The sequence below is a fragment of the Ambystoma mexicanum genome, chromosome 6p, assembly GCF_040938575.1.
Source record: "Ambystoma mexicanum isolate Mex_15411 chromosome 6p, UKY_AmexF1_1, whole genome shotgun sequence".
Taxonomy (NCBI): domain Eukaryota; kingdom Metazoa; phylum Chordata; class Amphibia; order Caudata; family Ambystomatidae; genus Ambystoma; species Ambystoma mexicanum.
Window position 1 is genome coordinate 997,962,504 of NC_090935.1, and position 25,236 is coordinate 997,987,739.

Below are 25,236 nucleotides of genomic sequence, written 5' to 3' on the forward strand. Positions count from 1 at the left end.
AACGACAATGGCGAGGTGAAGACGGAACAAAATCCCTGGGGGCTGTGGGCCTTGGGTCGTGGAGGCTTGGGCGCTGGCCTGGACGGCAGGGGCCCGAGGGCAGCAGAGGTGTGAAAATGCAGGCCGCACCACGACAAGCACGAGAAGCGCTCGCTCGGCATTGATCAGCAACTAGCAGCGGTGAGAGGAGGCGGATGTCGCGACTGCCTGGAGATCACCACGACAGTCGGTAAAGAGAGGAAATTATGGTTGGGGAGACACTCGGACGCTAGGGAGACCCAACCGAGGCCGGAAAATGGTGGCGCGAGGGGCCGTGGGTAAGAATAAGAAAAACAACCCCAGATGGATATTTTTGCTAAAACACAACAGTCTCCTGCGGCCATCGCAACCAAAGGCCCGATGGCACAGGCTGAGGGCGTCACAGCGGCTGATAATCATCAGATTTTAGAAGCCATTACGGAGCTGAAGGAATCTTGGGGGGTTGCGATGTTGGACCTACGCACTTCCCTGGAGGCTAAAATTGAAGCAGTGGGCATCGAAGTCTCCCTGCTGAGACAAGATGTTAGGGGACTGGCGGAACGCACAAGCAGCCTGGAGCGTGCGGTGAAATCTAACATGGACACCAGCACCAACAATGCAAAGGAGATCCATGTCCTTAAGCAACAGGTGGCCAACTTGGAGTCTCGAGCAGAAGAAGCAGAAGGGAGAGCGAGGAGAAACAATATTCGTGTGGTGGGTTTGCCGGAAGGTGAGGAGGGCCAGGACCCGACTGATTACATTGAGAACTTACTCCTACAAGGAATCAGGGCCGGTACACTCTCGCAGGGATTTGTGGTGGAGCGCGCACATAGAGCCCTCATGAGGAAGCCGAGACCAGGGGCCCCTCCACGAGGGATATTTGCCAAAATACTGAACTACAAAGACCGCAAGAAAATACTGGAGTATTTTCGGAAAGGTGGAACAATTGAGAGGGCCTCGAGCACTATCACGGCATACCCGGATTATACTATGCTGGTCCAAAGGCAGCGGTACAGCTATGTAACTATCAAAAGGAGGCTGTGGGCGGCTGGGATAAAATATATGCTGCTGTACCCTGCAAAATTGAAGGTCGTGCATAAGAGCAAAATGCATTTATTTAACACTCCGGAAGAAGCAACAACATGGCTGGATCTGCAGGGCTGCCCGGATCAAGACACGGAAGAGACACAAAATGGACGTGAAAAGTGACTCAGATACGGTCTGCTTACTGCTATGGCGGTGAGCGAACATCCCAAGGGCGCCTAGGCGAAGGCTGAGAACGATGGGCCTGGTTGTAGGTGGCTGATATTCGATAACATATTGCTGATTGTGAGAGACTTGATGGACTGGAATATAGTGGGGATTACATATATTTAAATTGTATGGCAATGTGTAGTTATTCGATTTGCTATTGGAGCAGCAGGGCAGAAGTACCCTACCCCCCGAATTATAGTTGTAGTAGGTTGGCCACTAGGGGGGGCCTCACCCTGCGGAGCTTCGAGTACCGGCGAAAGCCGGAAAGAGCTAGATGCGGGGGAGCCTGAGATCCAGGGATGGAGCTGGGCTACAGTTGGGGGGGGAGAGTGTTGGAGAAGGGATGGGTGGCGGGGGGAGAGGGAGTGGGAAGTTTGGTGTGTTTCTGGTTAAAGGGGTTTTGTAATGGGATGCGAGCCTATATGGATTGGATTGGAACTCCAAGTTAAACGGCACGTGGGGGGGAGGGAATGGGATCATACCAGGCCATGGGGGACCTTAAAATACACACATGGAATGTGCGGAAACTTAATAGCTATTTAAAAAGGAACAAGGTTATGCTGTATCTGCGCAGACAGAAAATAGATATTGCATTGCTGCAAGAAACCCACCTCACACGTGAGAGGATGGACATGATTGCGGGAAAGTGGAAGGGGGTGTTGGTGGGCTCATCGTACTCGGCCTACGCAAGAGGAGTACTTATATGGGTGGCGCCACATGTCCCGTTTCAGCGGTTGCAAGTGGTGGCTGAGACAGACGGGAGGATGGTTATGCTGAGGGTATTGGTAGAGAACAGGGAGATAAGTATTGTTAACACGTACGCCCTGAACCAGAACACAGCGGCGTACATTAGGACACTGAGTGCGAACCTGAGCGTGTGTGTGGGAAGCGCGGTGATCTGGGTAGGGGACTTCAACTGCGTATTGAACCCGAGGGTGGATAGATCGGACGGGAAATTGGATAGACCGGCACCTGCAGCCAGGGCGCTACAGACACTGCTTGATGACTTTGGGTTGGAAGATGCATGGAGAGTGTGTAACCCTGGGGAAAGGCAATATTCGCATTATTCGGCCCCACAGCAGTTATCAACGAGGCTGGACTATGTCTTTGCATCACCTGAAATGATAGCGGAGATTGCACACACAGAGTACAGGGCCAGGGTCCTCTCGGACCACTCGCCCCTGATTCTTGCATGGCAATACTGCCCCCCCGAGGGCGAGGATCCCAACATGGCGCCTACGAGCGGAGGTGTTGAGAGACCCCTTCTTTAGAGAGGATTTGCAGGAGGAGATAGTAAACTATTTTGAAACCAACACTGGGAGTGTGGACTCGGCGGGGACATTATGGGAGGCCTTTAAAGTTGTGATCAGGGGGGGCGGCCATGGCGAAATCCAAGGGCCTACAGGGTGGGGTTTCGGCTGAACTGAGGGAGACGGAAGCAAAATTGGAAGAGGCCTTAAAAGCCGGTGACGATACAGCAGAGAAACTAGATTCGATACTTAAGCTACAGCAAAAATGTGGTTGCCAGACATTTGGTCGAAAAAAATTGGTCGACCAGACAAATGGTCGAACCAAATGGTCGAACCAATTTGATCGAAAACCAAATGGTCGAATTTTTTTTAAATTTATTTTAACCCTTTTTTTTTTTTGGGGGGGGGTCCCCCCAACCCCCTTTTTTTCTCTAAAAACCCCTTTTTATATTAAACGAACACCCGAAAAATAAATATATAAATAAAAAAAAAATTTCGACCATTTGGTTTTCGACCAAATTGCGTCGACCAAATTGCAGTCGACCAGTTTTTTTTCGACCAGTTGACTGGACACCCAAAAATGTGCGTAATACTGGGAGAGGTTGCGTAACCTTAATTATAAAAAGTACATAGAGAGACAGCATGCGGGAGGTGATAAACCGGGGAGACTTTTGGCGTGGTTATATAAGAGCGAGACCCCCAGAGCCACAATTAGAACTATAGAGAGGGAAGATGGTAGCATAGAGGACACCCAGGAGGGAGTTAATCAAGCGTTTATTATAAAATGTTATACGGGGAAGATGGAGAAAGTAGCCGTGTAATGATAGAGGAAACGCTTGATGATATGGGGCTGCCCAAGATATGCGAGGAAGAAAGAGAGGAATTGGACTCCCCGATTACCCTGGAAGAACTGGGGAGGTGGTGAGGCAGTTGCCTACTAGTAAGACCCCGGGGACAGATGGGCTCCCAAGCAAATTTTATAAGGTATATATAGAAGAGGTCCTCCCCCCTGCTGCTAGAAATGATAAACGAAGCGTTCGAGATGGGCCACTTACCGGAGTCACTGAGAGAGGCTGTCATGGTACCTCTCCCTAAACCAAATAAACCTGGGCGTAGCTGTGGTTCCGTTAGACCTGTGTCAATGCTGAACCAAGACGGCAAGATATTAACTGCAGTCTTGGAGAATAGACTGAAGAGGGTCATTAGCAAGTTAATACATCCGGATCAAACGGGCTATGTCCCCCATAGAAACATCACCAATAATCATAGGCGACTCCAGAGGATCATTGAGTTTGGCAGTGGAAGTGATGAGGAAATGGCAATCGTGTCTTTGGATGCGATCAAGGCCTTTGACTCCGTCAAGTGGCCGTGGCTGCTGGCGGCCCTGAAACACTATGGGTTAGAGCCCGGATATGTAAGGTGGGCGAAGATTTTGTATAGTGAACTGCTGGCTAAAGTTAAGACAGGATCTGTGATATCAGAGAGGTGGCAGCTTAGCAGGGGTACTAGACAAGGATGCCCGTGGTCTCCTGTGCTCTACATACTGGCCCTGGAACCTCTCCCGATCTATCTGAGGCAACAATATGACACCATAGGCATCGAGGTGAACGGGGAGCGGCATTTGATCTCCCTATATGTGGACGACATGCTACTGTATGTGCGGTTTCCAGAGGAGAACCTCCAGTACATCTTGGAAGTGCTTGGGAGATACGCTGTGCTATCCGGCAAAGCGGTGACCCCCCCAGAAGTCTAGCCTGTTCCCGTTGGGGGGTATATAGGGGTTCCAGTGGAGAGGTCACCGGTTTTACAGGTACCGTAGGCGGTTAGTACTTTTCGGTACCTTGGGATAGACATATATCACACCGTTGGGGAGGAGCATAGGTGTAATACAGAGGTGGCAATCCAAAAAATTGAGAAATGCATGCGGTTTTTGGCGAAGCTGCCTTTGGCGATGATGGGGCGGGGAGTGATGCTAAAGATGGTGGTCCTGCCGAGGCTCCTACATTACTTCGGGAATATACCGTACCTGATTCCTAAAGGGTTTTTTACCAAACTGAATAGCATGTGTAGGGACTTTCCGTGGCATGGCATGCGAAACAGAGTGGTGTTACGGAAGCTTCAGAACTTCCATGACAAAGGAGGAATAAAGCTGCCCAACTACGAAGCGTACTATGTGGCGAGCCAGTTGCAGTATGTTGCCAAATGGCTATCTGATGAAGAGACCTCTGAACTTAGGCTGTTTGGGCGTGATTGTGCACCTTTTTATTTGAAAGACGTTATGTGGGCACCCAGGGCGGAAATGGTGGGGCGCCCTAAAATGATGCTACTAGGGTGGAAGGTATGGCGCAGGGCATGCCAAATGATGGGGGACCCGTCCCCATGCTCACCGCAGATGCCATTGGTTGTATTGACAGGGGCAGACGCTCAGCTGTGACTGATACTCCAGACCCACTGGGAACCGGCTGGGGTGGCAACGATGGGGGATATTTGGCAGGATGGCTCTAGTGTTACTTTTGAGGGGCTGCGGGAAGTAGCTGGGTTGCACGAAGGCCAGTACATTACGTATCACAGAATGGTACAGAGGATTAAGAGAACATGGCCTGAAACTGTGCTGTAGGAAGAATTGGACGCCACCATAGACGTGATACATGATATAGCTGAGGGGGGTCATGAGATTTCCAGACTGTATGAGATGTTGATGTCTAAAGTGGGGAAGGAGGTCACGCAGTTGAGCATGGACTGGGAAACAGAGGTTGCGGCCCAAATGGGAGATGGGATGTGGGAACGGGTGCAAGGGTATCATAAGAAGGTGTCTAGAAACGCGAGGCTGAAACAGATACAGCTGTACATAACACACAGGGCTTATATGACGCCTTGGAGGATATTGAGGTTCGAGAATGCAGGTCGGCAAGCATGCCCCAAGTGCGACGAAGAGAACGCGGGCATGGTGCATATGTTCTGGTCATGCCCGATCATAGAGAGTTCTGGAGGGGAGTAAAAGAGAAACTAGAAGGAAGAGGGGTCAAGATAGTAGTGGATACGGTGTGGGCCTGTCTGCTGGGGGGGTTCCCCAGACCACAGAAACTCAGGCATGTAAGCAAACTAAGGGACCTGGCTTATGTGCTTGCAAAAAGAAGGATTGCCATGGGATGGAAGTCATGCCATGTGCCGAGGATAGAGGTGTGGTGGAAAGACTTGCAAAAATGGGCAGAAGCCGAAACCATGGCATGGCAAGAAGCGTGTAGCAATGGGGGGAGGAGGGGAATGAGTCCCTGATGGCCTGGAAATCACTGATAGCCGGACTGTTTGGGTCATTAGACGACCCGACTGAGCCTGTGGAGGAGGAGACCGAACCACAGGGTGTGGAAACTGAAGGTTCAATGCAATAGACTCGCAAGGGGGGTGGGGTAGAGGGAGTAGTGGTTAGGAATTTAAAAAAGTGCATTGAAACTGTTGTAACATGCACTGTTTGTTTTGTTTTATTGTTTGTTTGTAAAATTTAATAAAAACCTTTAAAAAAAAAATGTATTTAGTGACGTTCATAGTGGGTTTTTTTAGGGGAGGGCTTAGTTGCCCCCCCTGATGTTAAGTAGCCAATCACATATTCCCACTTTTTTAGACTAATATGGATTGTATACTTAGATGTTCACTAAGAGCCAAACATCCATACTCATAGGTTTTTGTAGTTTGCCACATAGGATGACGTTGGTTCATATGTAAGTTAACGCCATTGGTGATGAGTTTTTCGTATAAGATGTCTGTTTTTACCAAGAATGTTTGAGTAAGAGGATCAAACGAGTTCGATGATGTTCGTTATGCTCCCTGTTTTAGATAATTGATATTAAAACAGTCTTCCTTTTGCCAACTACCCAAGTCATTTCGATTATTGATGTATGAATATAAATCTGCACCCCCATCCATCTCCAGGGTAATTGCTACTCATCAAAGTTCACTTGGTAGCAGAGGATGTTTCAGAGCCATCGACATGAGTAAACTTTAGAGTCCCGGCAATATCGAACGACCTTTACCATTCGGCAGAAAGGACGTGAAGCTCCCCGTAGATAGTGGTTAGTGTAATTTGGAAAAAGCCTTGCAAGTTGGGTGTGACAGGTCCCCTGATTTCTGATAGTATCACCTCCACGTCTACGAGAAGCTGATCGATCAGAAGTTTGAAGAGGCGGTAAAAATGGTGTACGATCCCGAGAGTCGGAAGACGAAAATGAGAGCGGTGAGTAAAACAGAGAGTTGGCAAAAGTATGGGTGATGAGTGAAGAAAAAAGTGAGTAACGAAGGGTGGCGGGATAAACATAGCGTGAGGTCAATAGAGTTATATATATGGGGAATGAGATACTGACTTGAGTGTGGCCAAGCAATAAAGTATCGTGAGAGAGTCCACGATAAGAGAATACGCTCTGGCCTCCGTTTTTTACAAACATATCAGAAGAAATGTTAACCTAGAGTCCCGTAGCGGATGACGTAGAAAATGGATTTGATTAAAGGCAAATCTAAAGAGGTTAATTTACACTCCGTATGGAGTATCGTAGAGGGCAAGACAAATCTTAGAGAAGCCTGTAGTGAAGAATACATGTGGCCGGTCGAGTTTGTCTGTTTGTTTTATGTGATTTTGAAAATGATGACATCATAAACGGAAAAATTAAATTGATTGTTTTTAAACTGAACTTGTTTTTTTTTTGCAAGATTAAAGTACAAATTGTGATTAAAAGGATTGGAGCTTGCGACGATTGGTGCTCGCTCATATTATGTTATTTTTCTGAAACGTACTTTTTAAATCTGTGATTAAAGCAAGAGAGTGTCAAACAGGTTAAGAGTAGAAGAATCGAGGATGGAGGATATTACTCCACTTGTGCATCTGTGCAAGCAGTTGCCGAAACATGCAGCTAAGCTTAGACAGTACAGTGCGGAATGGGTTAAAGGAACCGCTGATAAAATGTTTATGCCGTGGCCGCAAGGAGGGTAACTATCGAAGGCAGTGCTGCAGCATATGATGACATATTTGCATGCAGCATACACAGGGAAAAAGCTAGACAAGCGACTAGCTAGCTTACAGCTTTGGAAGATGTACAAGGAGGAGCGAGATGAACCACCTCCTGTAGATTGGATACTTAATGTATGCAAAGAGGGGGGTGAGGAGCCCTCTGCTCCCCCCGCCCCAGCTGAAATAGAAGACAAGAACAAGAAAGACGATGGGGTATACCCACTGAGGGAGCTTAAGGCAGCAACAGGGTATAGCAACCCGGCATATGAGTCGCCTATGCAAAGTAGTGACGAGGGTCCAGAGAAAAGTACTGAGAGAGATGTAATCTCTAAGGTCCCGAGGGACAAGGAGAGACCCGATAAAGAGAGAAGTGATTGAGCAAGCACATCTCTAGATATAGGAAGAGAAATAAAGTGATGCCAGGGAGAAAGAGACAAAGCTGATGAGATAGCGCTCTTACAGAACGAATGGATGGGTGGCCAGATTTTGCTCAAATTCGAAGTAAAGGCATCGAGGATGTAAGACAAAGGGAAGATCAAGACAAGCAAGATAAAAAAGATAAAGAAAGAGAGGAATGATCGAAAGACGAAGGATTGAAATGGAAGGATAGGCAAAGACGAGAGCAGTTATTTCAAGAGGAGCAGTCAAGAAAACAAGAGAGAGCAAAAGGACAGACAAAGAAAACGTGACAACAGACCGAGAGCCTGGAAAAGGAGATAAGGGATCCCGAACCAGAAGTAGCATGGGAGGACATAGAGGAATTATTCCCAGAATACGAGTTATTACCAGACCCGTCTAGAGTACATCCAGTGGACGAGTTTGACTCTAGGAGCATTGGGGAAGCGATCGATAATGTATATCATGAAATGAAAGCTCAGAAAGAATCAAAAAGGGAAGGGAAAAAATTATCGACTCGAGAGCACTGAGTTATAGGACACAGAGGGAGCCTCGTAGTACGAAGCATAAGGAGCTGTCTCTAGATAGACTGACTCTGAATAGAGATGAGGAGGAGAGAGGTTGTACGAGTTGGGCAGAAGACATGTCAAACGAAGACAGGGATATCTTCTGTGGGCAAGAGAGAGGGGATCGTATGTGGTCCTGAGGGATGTTTTTCAATGGATAAGGAAGTAAGATGGTCGGATTTACACGCACCTATACTTAGGGCGTCAGAACCATTGACACAGTCAGACCGACCTAAAGGGCAACTCCATGGTGAGAGGGGGAGTCGCTGCCTTATGTGAGCAGATTAAGATCGCTGATAGGAAGAAGGCGATGTGGGAATATTGTCCTGGCGGTGGACAGACAAATGATGAGAGATGAGAATGAGTTTGGGGCTTTGCAGTTTTCCTTATTGGAAAAAGGAGGAGCCAGACCACAGTATATACCATGGCCCCAGATGGACAAGGATAGTTTAAGGTGTAAACTCCCGAGTTTAACTTCTGGCGCTGGGAAGTGGATACATGAGTTAGAAAAATGACGGGAGTTAACACATTAGCTGTAGGGGAAATTAAGGGACTCCTGATCGCCATACTTAGTGAGAGAGCCGATGACGTATGGACAAGGGAAGGATATGCTGGTGTTACCACAGTTAACACTGCTCACAATGGAGCACCATTCAATAATTGCAGGGCAGCAGTCTGCAAAGAACTTAGAGTACTGTATCCAGACACGTCTGATATGGGAGCTATAATGATGAAAAAGATCCCGGACGGAGATGATCCGCTTGTTTACATTCAGAATCTTCAGGAACAGTGGAGCTTGGAGACGCGTGAATCTTGGGGGAAATCTACACCTGTGTTCGATCATATATTGTGCCAAGGGCTGCCAGACCCTGTACAAAAGCAGCTCAAGAAGTTAGTAGGTATAGAAGCCAAACCGTGGTCGGAGATTCAGCAGACCATTGCGCATTATCATAGAAGGAAAAGAATCGCAAAAAAGATGATGCTAGGAAAAGTGAACAGGAAAGATTAGTAAAAAAGAAACTGTCTAAATATGCCATTGAAGGGGCAATGTCGACTAGTGTAGATGGATCAAATTCACAGCAGATTGTAAATATGTCACAAGTAAATAACCAAAGGCAGTTTGACCAGAGCAATATTTGATTTGCTGCGCGAGGAAGGGGAGGATTTCGAGGAAGAGGTTTTCAGAATAATCAAGGGAACTGTCAGAATAATCAGGGAAGCTTCCAGAACAATCAAGGTGGGTTTCAAAATATGCGGTCACAACATGCAGGATTAGGAGACCACCTACATGTTGGAAATGCAGGATGACAGGTCATTTTGCTCGCATGTGTAGAAGTCAAGGGTTCGTGCAAAACGGCCAGTTTTTAAGAGGAGGGACTTCAAACCTGCCTGCGTATTCACAGCAGAGTGGTGATGGGGTTTCTCAGAATCAAACGCTGCAGCAACAGCAGGCAATGAGAGTTCAGCAGGGCTTGCAAACAAAGCCCGTAGCAGTCAACCCGCCGCAAGGGCAGTTGCAGCACTCGCCCATGCAGATTCAGCAGAGTACATGTACAGGACAGCTAATGACTCCTAGAGTCGGGGGTGTCAATGTCAATGGAGGGGATCCTTTTACAGGTAACGAATGAGGCTGTACCCACAATAGGACAGCTCATTGGGAGGGTTGATGTTTTCAGTACTATCTGTGATGCCGAATCCTCATGAGGAACCGAGGGTGGACGTCAATATAGGACGCAAACGTTTTTCGTAGACACGGGTGCAACACGCTCATGTATACAAGAGGGAACGTTTTCAATGTCTGCCAATGCCAGGAATACTTAAGGTTTTTCAGGAGCTGCAAGTAGAGTTCCTTTCACTGAAGAATTACCAGTCTCTCTAGGAGACTGTGACATGAAGGTGCCATTTCTATATTCAAGGCAAACATCTGTCAATATATTAGGTCGAGATCTAATGACAAAGTTGAACATGACAATTTCGTTTTACTGATGAATGCATAGTGTGTTCAACACCAGGAATGCATTATTTAAACATGAGCGAATTTATTTTCAGGACAGATAGCCATGAGAGCAATACCTTTAGAACCAGAGGTTTTTCATTACGGAGTATGCATTTTATTGACATGGTTACAGGCCTAGTAGGCAGAACGATGAGAATACCTGATGAATTTCTGTTTAGACCAAAAATACCTATGCGTGAAGAAGAGGGACACGTTTTTCCCTTAGAGCTGCATGCAGCCATAGTGTGAGATGAAATGGCTTTGCTTGATGGAAATGAAGACAAAGGCAGACGATGGTGTGCACTAATTGCCATCGGGGAAGGATACAGATTGACTGACGTCACTGATGAAGATCTATTTGGAGATCATCAATCTGATGAAAAAGTGCTATTTGATATGAGTCTTACCTATTGGGCGATACAATGCCACCGAAGAGACTAGATTGCCTTTGGGATTTGTTACGTCCCCTGCTACCCTAGACATGCATAAACAACATGCTGATCTAAAATGCAGCCTTTTAAACGTGCGTTCGCTCGTTGCTCATTCCATGAATTTCTATGATCTTCTATCTGCCAATGATTTTGAGCTCATGTTCATCACCAAAACTTGGTTGAGAGACTCCCCTGGCCCGGCCCTTGTTCAGGCCCTCCCCCCAAAGTGTGCTATAGCTCACCTTGACCGTGTGTCTTCCCATCCTGGTGGTGGGGTGGCCTTGATTTACAAATCCAAATATAAGGTGCTGTGCACCACTCCTTACCATTCTTTCAAAATGGAGTGCCTTTATCGGATTACAGTATGCTTTAATGATACTCTGTCCGTACTTTTAGTCTATCGGCCTCCAGGCACAGATAGCAGCTTCTGTACCATGTTTCCTGCTCTGGTACTTGAACTTCAGACTGTACATCCTGAGCTGATCGTCATTGGTGATTTTAATCTGCCTTTGACTCTTCCTAATGCAGGTCAAGTGGCTAATTTCATGGCCACTATGTTAGATCTAGGCCGTCCTCAGAGTGTCATAAACCCTACTCATATACTTGGTAATATCTTAGATGTCATTTTTGGTCCTGATGGTCTCATTAATATCAACTCTCCGAACCCTGTGGTTTGGTCAAACCACTTTCATGTGCCCTTCTCCTGTGCAAACAAGACTCCTCCTCCCCCTGTCCTAAACCAGCTGCTTTTAAACATAGATGGCGAGGAGTTAGTAACCTTGAGCTTACCACCTCCCTGCTGGCCCATTGCGGTATGGTGAACAGCTGCTCCCTTGTCCAGCCTAGAAGAGGCATTTACTACCACGGCTGACCTATTAGCACCAATGAAACTATCCAAACAAAGAAGCAGCCCCTCGGAACCATGGTTTACCGCGGAATTGCGTACTCTCAAACTTCAGTGTACACAAACTGAGAGGAAAGGGCGTGCCATGGATTCATGCAAAGCTAAATGATTTTCGTAGCACTCTTGCCACCTACCATACTGCCATCAACAATGCTAAGAAAGCCTATTTTGGCCATACGGTGGAAGAGGGTTTACATAAGCCCAAGGATTTATTTAATTTGGTACAATCTCTTTCAACCCCTATATCTAGTCGTCCTGTGGTGCCGTCCTCCCAGGCCACTAAAATATCGGCTATCAGAGATACCATAAATGAGGAGGCTAGGGCTCCCATGGCTAATAGGATCTACGTCGAACCTCCTCCTGCGATAGGAATCTGGTGCACCTTCCCTGTTTTTTCACACTCCGATTCAGTGGTTAAAATCTGCTTCTCCAGTGGATGCCATACCTCTGGCTCTTTTGAAGGATACTTCTGGCAACTTAATTGATCACATCACTTCTGCTGTAAATCTTTCCTTTTCCATTGGAACTATTCCCCCCTCACTTAAACATGCCCTGGTTATTCCTCTGCTAAAAAAAACTCATCTGATCCTGAAGTACTTGCTAACTATCGGCCCATCTCTTTACTGCCGTTTCTCATGAGGGTTTTGGAGGCTTTGGTGTCCCCTCTCCTGTCTACCTTCCTTTAGTCCTCCCAATATTTTGACGATTTCCAGTCCGGCTTCCGGCCGTGAAGAGGCACGGAATCAGTCCTGAACTCAGTATTGAACGATCTTGTATGTTTGGTCGATCAGGGTGGTGTCGGAGCCGTCCTACTACTAGATCTTTCGGTGGCTTTCGACACTGTTGATCATTCCACCCTGATCTCTCGGCTATCTGCTGCTGGCCTGTCAGGCCAAGTTCTAAATTGGTTCTCGACCTTCCTGGCCGACCGTTCACAATCGGCGTCTCTTCCCCCTTTTCGGTCTGCCCCCGTTTCTATTTTATGCAGGGTCCCCCAAGGCACGGCATTGTCCCCCATTTTGTTTAATGTCTACATTAGACTCTTGCTGGTTCTGCTTCAGTCCTATGGGTTTCAATTTTATTCCTATACGGACGATACTCAGATTCTGGTGCGGCTGGACTTATCTCAGTCTGACACAGCAGCCCGCGTAAGGAAGTGCCTGGAAGAGCAAGGAGGCTGGATGACCTCAAACTGGCTCAAGCTAAATGCAAGCAAAACAGAAGTCCTGGTCGTAGGCACCTCCTCTCCTCACCTGTTTTGGACCAATGACTTCTGGCCTTCCTCCCTGTGTCCACTACCTACGCCTGTTGCATCAGTAAGAAACCTGGGGTTAGAAATCGCTGCTTCCCTGACCATGGAGGAGCAGGTGGCAGCAGTATGCAAGACCGGCCCCTTCAAACTTCGGGTCTTAAGGAAGGTTCTTCCTTTTATTCCTGCTGCCTCTCAGGCACCGGTAGTTGCTACTCTTCTCCTAAGTGGAGTTGACTATTGAAACTCACTCTATACCTGCTCCGGCGGCTGTAGCTTCTCCAGAATGCTGCAGCAAGATCTATTCTTCGCCCACCTTTTGGAACGCACATGTCCCCTCTACTGAGACAACTCCATTGGCTCCCGGTGGCAGCTCGAACTATGGCATTGGAGCAGAGTATTTGCAAATGAAATTTGTGCACTATATTCCTACCCGCGCTTTTCGGTCTCATTCCGCTTTTCTGATAGCAGTCCCCCGGTTTAAGCGCACCCGTGTTGGCAGTCGTGCCTTCTCCGTTGTGGCAGCAAAGGCGTGTAATTAACTCCCTCTCGACCTGAAAAAGATTGCTGATCATCTTGCCTTCTGGAGAAAACTAAAAACCTTATTATTCTGAACGCTCCTCTTTGCTGGTATTAAGCTGTTCTGGCTTCTCAGCGCCATGATGCCTCCGGGCGTGCGTGCGCTCTACAAGTCCCATTAACATAACATAACATAACAAAGGGAACAGATCTCCAAAAGAGCTAGTACAGCATCAAAAGCCGTGAGCAAATCAGAGGCACTATTCTTTGTACTAAATAGGGCACTATGGTCACGAGAAAGAATGCACAAGGCCAAATGTATTCACAAGTTGAAAGAATATATAGTAGCAATAACCTTATTTGTCCTGAGCAAGTCCTCAATATTCTTTATCAATAACAATCTGTAGCTGCAAATGTACACATAAAGCATAGAATACTGCTATTGCCATTGGAAATGTAGAGTCATTGGCTCATAGGGTTCCGTCATTTTGCCAACAGTAATTACTTTGCGGTAATTTACCATGAAGTAATTCTAATTTTTTCATCGAATGTATTTTATATTTTTATTTGGAGGGTCCCCACCCATACCTCCCTTACCCCTACTCTAAACACCTCCCTACCCTCTTTTTAGCCCTTAGCCCAAATTTCCACAAAGTAATTAACTTGACGAAACAACAGGATATGGTTTACAGAATGTGTACTTAATCGTTTGTATTTATTATTGGACCAAAAGACAAATGTCCCAAGTCAAAGTTGCCTAGTTTTTAGTGTATTTATTATTGCACCAAAGACAAATGTCCAAATCCCAATTACCAACACGTGTTTCTACTAACTGGTCTTTGTCAAGGCAAATGAATCATTCCAATGTCCCCTTTGTACTGCAAGTTAATAATTAGAAAGCATTTTTGCACTTGTCATAGTATCTCTCATTAATGACCATTGTTGCATTGCTTGGACAGAGTATTTAACTCACAGCTTGTACTTCCTAATGCTTATTGGAGCCTGTGGTGCACTGTCTAATTGCCAATTAACATAGTTCACTTCCTGTGGTGCACTGTCTAATTGACAATAAACTTAGTTCACTTGGTCGTAGATCTGTTGAATGCGTATGCATATATCCATCTTGAATGGAGGGGCGAATGGGTCCGCTGCTGTTTTCAGTGACACTGCATCTCGGATACCCATGTACAACAAGGAACAGTTGGTAGAAACATGTGTTGGCAACTATGACTTGGGGCCTCATTACACGGTACGTGGTAAAAAAACGGCATTTACCGGCATTGCGCTATTAACGTGTCCGCTTTGGCAAGAGGCCGCTAATTGCGTACCATTACGAGTACGTGGACATGAGCATAGCGCCATGCTCGTAATGACCCTACCGCCATGCCGTTAAAGACCCCAAAAAAAACCTTCGCGGCACCGACTGATAGCACTTTCGACCTCCTGCACCACGCAAATAGCGGTCACCGCTATTAGCGGTCACCGTTAAATAGCGGAACCAGAAAATGCGTCATTGCACTGGAACGGGAAAGAGCACGGCGGCCATCTTTAAAAACACAATCCATTGCCATCCTCTGCCCCCCGGACCTGTTTCGACAACTGTGCCATCCCAAAGCCACAAGGATCCCCTCACCATGCCAAAGCCCATTAAAAAAAACACTGACCGCCAGCGCAAAGAGAAGTTTACGAACGAGGAACTCATAATGCTGACAGAGACCCTAGCAGCAAACTCTGATGTGGTATTTGCCAACGACATGCGGCGGGAGACCCTGATCCAGAAAAAGGCCATCTGGGCAGAGGTCGCTCTGAAAGTGAGTGCGGTGGGCACCACCACCCGCACCGTCAGGGAGTGCAGGAAGTGGTGGGACGATCTCCGCCTCCGGGTCCGCAGCATAATGTCTGCGAACCGCCAGCTGGCCATGGCCACAGGAGGTGGGCTGATTCACCAATTAAATTGAAGGAGTGAGAGGAAACCTGCGCCAGCACGATTGGCGTCGAATCAATCGAGGGAGTCGGGAGCATGGAGCATGGTGTGGCCACTACATCCGATGGAGGTGAGTGTACACATGAAACAATGCACTGTGAATGTTGAGGCACCCCCCAAATGTGAGCCCAGATTCACCTCATGGATGCGGCCACAATCATACATACACACAACCCTGCCCATGTGAGTGTCACACCACAACACACACACATGCATGCATCACCACAGACAAGTGCCACACAGACCCATGCATGGATGACCCACTCAACAGCCCCATCACCTGAATCCCCACCAATGAAGTCCCAATGCACAGAACAGCATGATGAACTGAATCTGCATGAAGCACGTTGAACCATCACCAATGCCATCCCCCTCTTTGTCCCCCACAGGCTCACATACAGACAGCGAAGAACCTGCCACTGCGACTCAGGCTCCTCCTGCCAAGAAAAACCCAGGGCACAGGAGACAGGGGACACCCCCACCACATCAAGGGGCACAGGGAGGAGTGAGCCCCTGCAGAGGGTCAAACATCGCAAGAGCGCCACTGCACCAATACCGCAGTCTACGCCAGCAACAATTGCCACACCCACTGATGTGAACCCCCCCACCACAGGTTACACCCACGGAGGGCCCACCCTCCGCTGCCACAAGTTCCACTGGTGAGGCAGCAGCCACAGCGCCTCTGTCAGATGTGGAGGACCCTATAGAGTTCACCATGCAAATGCACCCCCCAGACCCCAAGGAAGCCCTGAAGCAATTCCACGGCCAACACCAGGATCCTGTGTCCATGGCCAGTCTGGCGAGGAGAACACGGGAGGGTGCTGGAGCCCATCGGTGGCCTCACCTGATGTCCGGGATGTAGAGGAAGGCGCAGCAGCCACACCACGAGCTGGCCACAGTGGCCATGACCTGGCCACCATCAGGCAGCGCCAGGAGGACATTACAGTGCTGGTTGGGCAGCATGTGGAAGAGGCTTCCCGTCTCACGGGGGAGATCACAGAGACTGCTAGGCACTCGAGGGAGGCGATGGAAGCCTGTACCAACAGGCTGTGTGTGGAGATTGGCCAACTGAGGCAGGTCCTCACGAGCATAGCGGACGCGATGGACCGCCAGTTCCCACCACCACCACAGGGACAGACAGCCACATCATCTGTGAGTTCAAGGCAGACAAGCAGGCGCACATCATCCCAACCTCCTAATGGTGGTGATGGCAATGGGAAATAGGAACAGCAGGGTCTAGCTGGCACGTGTGCAGCAGGACACCAACATTGTGCAAGCCACACATGGAGTTGTTGTGGGGGGTGGGGGGAAAGGGTGTTTCGGGAGTGGTGTGGGGGAAGGGGGTAAAGGGTGTTTCGGGAGTGTTGTGGGGGTTGGGGTGGGTGAAAGGGTGGTGGGATAGTTGGGGACATGCACTTTTTCATCTCATTATACCTTAATACACTGGTGACTAGTTGAAACACAGGCTTGGACTTCGTCATTGTGTATGTGTACATTATTGGTGACAGGGTCCATTGTGCGCTTCACCACAGACACCAGTGCACTAATACCCATATCCATCCTACAGAGTTAAACCATGTGTCTCAGAATATTTGGTTGATCTGATGCTGTCGCACATCGCGTCCCTCCTGGGCATCGCCTCTTGCATGACCAGCATCCCCGTCACCTCCATCCTCATCATCATCATCCTCATCAGGCAGTGGCACATTCCGTCTGATACACATATTGTGCAGCATGATACATGCCATGGTGATCTTGGCCACCTTCTCATGGCCGTACAGGAGAGCCCCACCCGACCTGCTTATGCACCTGAACCGTGTCTTCAAAAGGCCAAATGTCTGCTCAATCACGATGCGGGTACGGGTATGTGCACGATTGTAGTCCTCTTCGTGCCTGTTCTGTGGGTTCCGTACAGGGGTAAGGAGCCACCTCTTCAGGGGATAGCCGGCATCACCTGTATGGGGGGGAAGAATGGGGACCTGTTACTGTTCACTTCAAGAGCGGCCTGTACATATCAGACAAATCGACTTTGCATTGTGATTGAAATCCACGATTACCAGCATGCATGCAGACGATCTGTGTGACTGCAATGTGCAAAGGTGAGCTCGACCCTGCAAGTGGACATGCCTGATTCATGCCTCCGACAGTAATTGATATGTCCTGGGTGAGGCCAGGTCTTAGGTGTCCCTGGGCCCAGGCAAATTTGGTACCACACTGCTAGTGTACTGCCATTCCGACATCGATGTTGCCATGCTGTGAAGCATCACTTCAGTGGTGCTATAGGTGTGTGCTTCAATGCTATGGCTAGGGGTGATCCCTCTGCATGCATTCAAGGGCACATTGCTGTATTGATGTTGTGCTGCGCTAATTCTGTATAACTATCTTGACGCCATGTTGGTGATTTGTGTATTATGTGGTGTGGCATGATGTGCAATGTGGATGTGGATGGATGTGTAATATTTGGAAACCTGGATTGTTCTCAATGTTGTGCAGCTTCAAATTGCATGTGGGTTCTTCTCAAGTACATTGTGGCCTTCCCTGATGGACATTGGCATACATCTGTATGTCCATTTGTCCTACGGACGACAGTGAACACCCAGATGGAGTATGTATCTCCCCCCCCCCCAATCACACCCAGTTGGAGTATGTATCTCTCCCCCCAATCACACCCAGTTGGAGTATGTAACTCTTCCCCCCCCCAATCACACCCAGTTGGAGTATGTATCTCCCCCCCAATAACACTGCCATGTGCTTGCCCTGCTACTCACCAAGTAGCCACAAACGTTGTCCGGCTTGTCGCTCCATGTAGTGTGGTATGGTTGAGTTCCGCAGGACCATAGAATCATGGGTTGATACGGGAAATCTGGCACAACAATGTGTGATTATCTTGTTTGCGTCACATACCATTTGGACATTGATGGAGTGGAATTGCTTTCCGTTTCGGTAGACTACTTCATTGTGATGTGGGTCCACCAATTCCACATGAGTACAGTCGATGGCCCCGATGCAACTTGGGATGCCTGCCAGTGAATAGAAGCCAACTTTGGTGTTTGCGATCTCCTGGGCAGTCCGTGGCAGGAATATGTGTTCACGTGCATACTTCAGGAGGGCATCGAGTACCTGGTTCAGCGTGCGTGAGAATACTGGTTGTGAGATGCCATGCATCTGCCCCACTGTATGCTGGTAGGTGCCTGTGGCCAGGAAGTGGAGCACAGTCACCACCTTCAGTAGAGGGGGTATGGCAGTTCTGATGTCTATGAGGCTCACAATGTCGTCATGTATCATGTCCACGATGCTGGTGATGGTATCCCGGTCCAGATGGTACAGGGTGTCTATCTGCTCAGGGGTTAGGTTAAATGGACTGGCTCGGATCCTGGGGATTGGTTGCTGCCTCTGTGGTATTACTAGGTGCCCTGGTGGTGCTTGCTGTGCCTGTCTTGCCCTCCTCCTCCTCCTCCTGTGTCTCCTCTTTGCTGCCTGTTGTTGCTGCTGCACTGCAATCATGTCCTCCAGCCCATGTAATGCTGCTAGTATTGGAACCATCTTGGTGTGTGAAGGGGTGTGGTGTGCTCCTTTTGTGCTGCCACAGTCTCCATTGCCTCCACCTGTGCTGATTGTGTCCACCTGTGGCAGGTGGGTCCACTGCTCAGTTCTCTTAACGGCTGTTTAACGATACCGGTATTCCCTTACCGGTAATGTTAATCCCTTACCGCATAACGTGTAATGAGGCCCTTGGACATTTGTCTTTTAGTCCAATAATAAATACACACGCTTAAGTACACATTCCTGTAAACCTAAATTATTCACAGCTCATCATGTTGGAGATGTAATCATCCTCAAGTAGTAGGTTCACTTGAGCATATGATTTTTTACTGCCATAGTCTATCCAAATTCTGGAAAGAGATAACACAGTCCATCATGGACATACTGCAGCAGAAGCCAAATACCACACTAAAGGAATTTTGCATCAACTCCCTTAATAAAGGCAACCCACTAAGCCCCAAGATTACTCAGCTACTAGACACATTGTTAGCATGCATGAGCCATACAGCTTATTACCTCTCATTGGAAAAACCAAGAACCGTCTTTTCTTAGAATTTGGTGGAATTCCATATGCAAATGCCACAGGCTAGAAAAAACACTGTGCTGGGACCCATGCTCTGTAGGGAATCTTACACAAATTTGGAAACCCCTAGAAAACGATCAAAATGCCATTCAACCAAATAATGGTCAAAACATGGAAGTCCGAAAACCCCCTGTAAAAACACCACATGGTACACCATATCACCTGAATGATCCATGGGCGAAAGAACAAGCAACAGGTGTCACCTCTCCCATTCACGGGCGTTGGGCGCAAACACAACAAAACTCATACATCTGCATCCGAGACAGGGTCGGATTGATTGATTGTTTATTTATTATGCGCTTATACACAAGTGTTTCAAAGCGCAACCATGCATTGGAGGGTAAAACATAGGGAAGACAAGGACAAACGTTCTTACTAGGCATGGTACATTCAGATTATGCAGGTGAACAGAAAGGGAAGTCCGTGGGGGAGGGGATATAGGGATAAGTCCGCCCAGTCCCGTCAGAACATGGGTTAATTTCAGGGAGATACCACTCTCATGGGTTGCAACCGAAGTGCAGAAGTTCAGCAGCAAGTGCAAAGCCCGGGGGCAAGTGCAGGAGACTGGCGAGGAAAGCTTGGGACCTGTGAGGCTCTGAAAGGTACATCAGGCAGCCAGTCAGCAAAACAGAGCAGAGGTAGAGGAGAGAGAGCAGAGAGAGGTGGTTAGCAAGTGAGGGGAGAGAACAGGAGGAGGCGGAGAGGAGAGTCTTGACGAGTTTCCGAAATTTAAGGTGATCCGGCTCAAGACAGAGAGAGGCAGGGAAGCTGTTTCAGAGGAAGACACATGCAGAGGACAATGATCTTCCCCCAAGTCGCTGCTTGGGGCATAAAATTGTTGTAGGCACCAATGAAAAAGTGGGCCACAGTTGCAAATGGCAGTTAATTTCTTTTGTGACAGACTGCACAGTACCAAAGGGGGAGTTTTTTGATAAAATGTGAAATGATATGATATATGATATGGCATTTCTAACACGCCTATACACAAGTGTTTCATGCAAATTATGCATTTTAAAGAATATCTATTCAGCAACACTGGTCAAAACAACTAGCCGCAGAGTGAAGTAATAATCAAACTGGCCCACGTTGGCCAAAAGTGACCTACTTTGACCAAAACACTGCCCCAGAATAGCATTTTGCGTTTTTGGTTCGGGCATTGCCCTATAGGACAGTCTGTGCCTAGTAAGAGACTGCAACCGTAAAACGCTTCTAACGGACCTCCATCAAAACTACAGCAAGGAGAAGGGGGGCAATAAGAACAAATTATAAGTGGACCCCGCGCCTCACAGACACACGTAACAGTATCTGCCCACCACAAGCTAATCCACAACCAAGTCCCTTATGTACTTGTGGATGGACCAGGTAGCCCCAGGGGTAGTAACAAATCTGTCACCTGCAGTAAGGCATGTTGCCATTTCTCAGATACTTTGCCCCACGCACCTACCCTCCTTCTCTCTACTTTATAACCTTTCGCCCAACCCATCTTTCCTCGTAAACCCAATAAGCAGGCCCCAATTAAGACCTGAATAGGGCACACAAAGGGTGAGCATCAACATTACAACTTAAAGCTAACCCCAGAATGTAGAGGGTTAGATCGAAACAGTTTCTAAATGTGAAACTCAAGAATCTTTATGTAACCAGAAGTGTTTTAGAGTATTATAACTATCTCTAGTTCAAGATGGTTGCTAAGATTTGCATCAGCTGCACCTCACTAATTACCTGTAAACATGTATATTATAAAAGGTAAATATGGGAGTGGCAGGGCCTTCTAGGAAATTTTAATTGCTTCTTTGAAATACCTCATTAAAAATATTTTTAAATCAAAAGAAGAGTGAAATACGTATTGGGCAAGGGTGTAGACCTGACATGTTCGCGAGAAGTCAGGCTCGACCCCTCGCGAGAGGACATGACTTGGTGAAGCCAGAGCACTGCCTGAGAAGCGACACTGAGCGCGGGTGGCAGACAGATACCACTGCAGCCACATTGATCCTCCTGCCACCAGCCCACCTGCTCTGCAGCCAGTCTCTCTCTCCATCCACTGTACCACTCAATAAGACAATTGTTTACCAACAAAGAGCACAGTACGTTTACAATAACCTTTTTTGTGTACATGTCGGCAATAAAGCCCTGTTACAAGTTACCAGAGTGTGCATCATCCATGTGTGGGCCACAACATAATTGGCGACAAGGATTCACGGATCGCCCACAACCATCAAGATGCAAGGAGCCACGCCACACCCGCCATTTTTACAGGCTCCAGGCAGGCCAGTCAATCCATGGCTTCAGTGGGAGCAACTGTTTCAAATGTATTTGGAGGAGGTAGGTGGGGCTGCTTACCCTGCAGCACAGAAGAAGGCTATGCTGCTCAATGCACTGGGAGTGGAAGGCCAGAACTTTTGTGGGTCTGAAACCCGAAGCTGCGGAATGGGAGGATGACGATGCTTATAAAGAAGCAATAAGGAGGATAGTGAAGAGGTTTTTGTCCAAAAAGAACATAGTCCTGCATAGGATCAGGTTTTAGAGCAGAAAGTAGGAGCTGGCGGCACTTCTGAAGACAGGATTTGCGATATGCTCATTGTGCACACCAACAATCGCAAAGTCCAAGACAAATTCATCCTAGAAAAAGAACTTCAGCAGGAAAAAGCCATCTAGATCCCGAGAACGGTGAAGGAAACATTCTGCAGGCACAAAGAGTGGGCAGTTAGTGTCTCAGTGACTGAGGTGCAAGTAGTACACTACAAAAGGAGGCGAGACAGATGGCAATGCGAAGCCAAGGAGGATACGGCAGGAATACGTGATCCAGTCAAGTACCATAGATGCACCAGCACCACTCACTTGGCAAATAGCAGAGATTGTCCCACAAGGAACAAGGAGTGCTCCAAATGCAGGAGGTTTGGACATTTTGCCTGGGTTTGCACGTGGAGAGGTAAGAAAGTAGTGACATGGTTGCAGAGTGATGGTGGAGAGTGATGAGGACAGAGATTAAGTTTCCTCAGAGGAAGAAGGATGTCCCACAGTCATTATGGTCAATAGCGTCACAGCTCACAGAGAAAACCCCCACTGCACCATCAAGGTGGATGGAAGCGAGACAAGAGTTATGGCAGATTCCGGCTCAGACCTCACCATATTGCCTTTAGACACATACAAAGGCATGTTGGCAAAGTGAAAGAGGAAGTTTGTATGACGAAGAACAACACTACGGTCTTTGGTGGAGTCACCGAATTTACTGGGATATATTCGAACTACCACGGAATTCAAAGGAAGAGTGACGAAGACCAAAGTATACTTTTCAGAGAGGGGCCCGGCTGTATTGGAATGGGATGACCAAGCCAAGTTGAAAATCAGATTGGACCCCAGTGTGGAGGGGCAGGTTTTGTCCATAGCCAGAGGAGGAGCGTCGATCACAAGAGAGGAATTTACAGAACTGCTCTCCGACACACCAGGGAAGATCAGGAACTATGTACACAAGATCCAACTGAAACAAGGCGCTGTTCCAGTTTAACACAAGGGACCGATACCAGCGACAGCAAGAAGTGCACGACGAGCGAAACTCGACAACATGCTGAAGGAGGGGACGATTGAAACGGTAGAGTCATCTGAATGGCTCAGCACAGTAGTCCTCATAGAGAAACAAAAAAACGGATGATCTACGAGTTTGCATGTATCTTCGCAGCTTAAATCTTGAAGTGGTATCAGACAGCTACCCTTTACCAAGCATCAATGAACTAATTCTGTTAATAAAAGAGGCCAACATGTTTTCGAAGCTCAACATGAGAGACACCTATCATCAGATCAGTCTGCATTGCGAGTCAAGACCCCTTACAGCCTTCATAACTCCATTTGGTACTTATCAGTTCACATGAACGCCGTTTGGCCTGTTCTCTGCCGTGTCGGCGTTCCAACGCATGATGGACTCTGTGCTGAAAAGCATAGGAAAACGTGTCATACTTTCGGGACGACATCCTGATTTATGCCGAAGATCAGGAAACGCATGACAAAGTGCTTTGCAAAGAGTACTGGCCAAATTGCAAGAGGCAGGAGTTAGGCTACTCTACAAAAAGTGTGCATTAAAGGCTGCGTAAGTGGAGTACGTGGGTTGTAAGATATCCAGGTCAGGGATCAGCCGGAAAAAGGATCTATTATAGGTAATCGTGAAGGCACCCCACCCAACAATAAAGAAGATCTAAGGTCGGATTTAGGCTTTTCCGAGTACTATGCAAAATGTGTGCCTAACTTCTCAGAAGGGACAGCCCCCATGAGGGAACTACTATGGGATGTTTATCCCATGTACTGCACTTTCCCCCTCCCCTTTCCCATGCACTTGTGTGATCTGAATGATACCTGGCCTAGTAGGATCGTTGTCTGTCTTCCATTTGTGCCCCCTCCCTTGCAGCGTCGCGTCTTGAAACACTTTTGTATAGGCACGTTATAAATGCCACATCATGTCATATCATAACGCACAAACAGGTTAATCAAAGGGGCTGTGCAACTAGCCACAGCAGCGGGACTCATAACACCCCCCGCTTCCCTCATAACACAGTTAAGAAGGCTAGCAACCCATCGTCTGACCCACAATGGGCCCACAAAGATATCGCTATTCCGCCTCCTCAGATGACGCAGAGCAGCCTCCGCCTTGGTCCCACCATGGCTGTCAAAAATAAGGGAAGATGACACTGCGGATATGGAGGAATTAGTGTGGAGATTGAGAAGAAACAAGGAACGCAAGAAACAGTGGAGCGACAGGAGGAGAGCTCCCCTTCGAAGTACCGTACAAGAAGGTGACCTTATCAAAATAAAACTGTCAAGTAGAGACCCCGTGACGGGATCCAAGTTTAACCGATCCGTGAGAGTATGTCAGCGAGGTACCAATCATGTTCGTACCCAAGATGGAAGGAAATGGAACCTGCAACGTTTAACATTGTACGAAAAGAGAACAACAGAGTTGCAGAGTCCAACGATTCAGGAACATGACAGTGTTGAGGAGTTTCAGCGGTGACAAGTCGCTAGCTGAAGCGCGGCCAGAATAAGAGATCGTACCATCAGAAGGAACTCAAGCACAAGAAGGTTACAGTCCAAGGAGGTGTGAAGTACAGTGGAGATGGAAATCTCGCCATGTAGTGGAGAGTTAGAAGTGACTCACCCACAAAGAGAAAGGAGAAGACCCAGACATTTTGCAATCTCTGTGATGGAGTAACTCTTTGTTGCTCAACAAAGGGAGGTATGTGGAGCTGACACGCTCGCGAGTAGTCGTGTCCGACCTCTTGCGAGGGGACACTATTCGGCAAAGTTGGAGCACTGCCCGAGAAGTGACGCTGAGCGCGGGTGGTGGACAAATGCCACTGCAGCCCTGTGTGCTCCTGACCCCAGCCCCGCACCTGCTCTGCAGCCAGACTCTCTTTTCATCTTCTGTAACCACTCAATAAGACAATCGTTTATCAACAAAGAGCACAGTAAGATTACAATATACTTTGTTGTGTACATGTAGGCAATAAAGCCCTGTTCCAAGTTACCAGAGTGTGCATGATCCTTGTGTGGGCCACAACAAAG

The 25,236-nt window shown here is 47.8% G+C and overlaps 1 protein-coding gene across 5 annotated transcripts in view; it reads left to right on the plus strand.

Annotated features, from left to right (window-relative positions):
• GRAMD2B (GRAM domain containing 2B) overlaps positions 1–25,236 on the plus strand; it is an 864,945-nt gene that overhangs the window by 350,293 nt on the left and 489,416 nt on the right. Inside the window, exon 1 of one of the 5 annotated variants that reach the window (XM_069625598.1) lies at positions 25,121–25,139. The exons of the other annotated variants lie outside the window; for them this stretch is intronic. The gene's annotated coding sequence lies outside the window, so the exon portion shown is untranslated. Of the gene's footprint in view, positions 1–25,120; positions 25,140–25,236 lie in introns of those variants that run through there. 5 annotated transcript variants of the gene reach the window in all.